Source organism: Penaeus monodon, chromosome 19 (assembly GCF_015228065.2).
Source record: "Penaeus monodon isolate SGIC_2016 chromosome 19, NSTDA_Pmon_1, whole genome shotgun sequence".
Lineage (NCBI taxonomy): Eukaryota > Metazoa > Arthropoda > Malacostraca > Decapoda > Penaeidae > Penaeus > Penaeus monodon.
Window position 1 is genome coordinate 35870842 of NC_051404.1, and position 538 is coordinate 35871379.

General features: G+C 39.0%; 1 non-coding gene across 1 annotated transcript; it reads left to right on the forward strand.

Moving 5' to 3' along the window:
• The first annotated feature begins 197 nt into the window (after positions 1-197).
• Positions 198-279, forward strand: Trnal-uag. The gene has a single exon. It is a non-coding gene; the product is annotated as a tRNA-Leu (tRNA).
• Positions 280-538: the final 259 nt, after the last annotated feature.

The window sequence follows — 538 nt, forward strand, 5'->3', positions numbered from 1 at the left end:
CACGCGTCTATTTACATGAAATCTAGTGAAGCTAAATATCTAAAATAATCATTACTCAGATTTATATATACAGTGATTACAGCTCCAAAGGATGAAATACCAATGTTTTTTCCCCGGAAGTCATAAAAAATCGCATTAAGAGAATTAGGATATATTTCGCATACTTTGACTCACGCACCCTGTCCCTTCGAAATACAGGTAGCGTGGCCGAGCGGTCTAAGGCGCTGGTTTTAGGCACCAGTCTCTTCGGAGGCGTGGGTTCGAATCCCACCGCTGCCAATTCTTTTCTCGAACTTTAGGCTCTGTTCACGTTGGGAGCAAGAGATTATAAGCACACGAAAGCGAGAGAGAAAGGGGGAGCTAGCGTGGTTATGAGTAAACTTTTAAAAACTTCAGAAGTGTTCTAGTGTTATAGTTGCAGGCAGATTAAATTATAGAAAATAGCAGCAATGGTAATCAATAACATTAATGATAATCGTAATCATCGTGATTGTAATGAAAGTGGCGCTACTAGTGTGTTGAAAAAATAATAAATTTG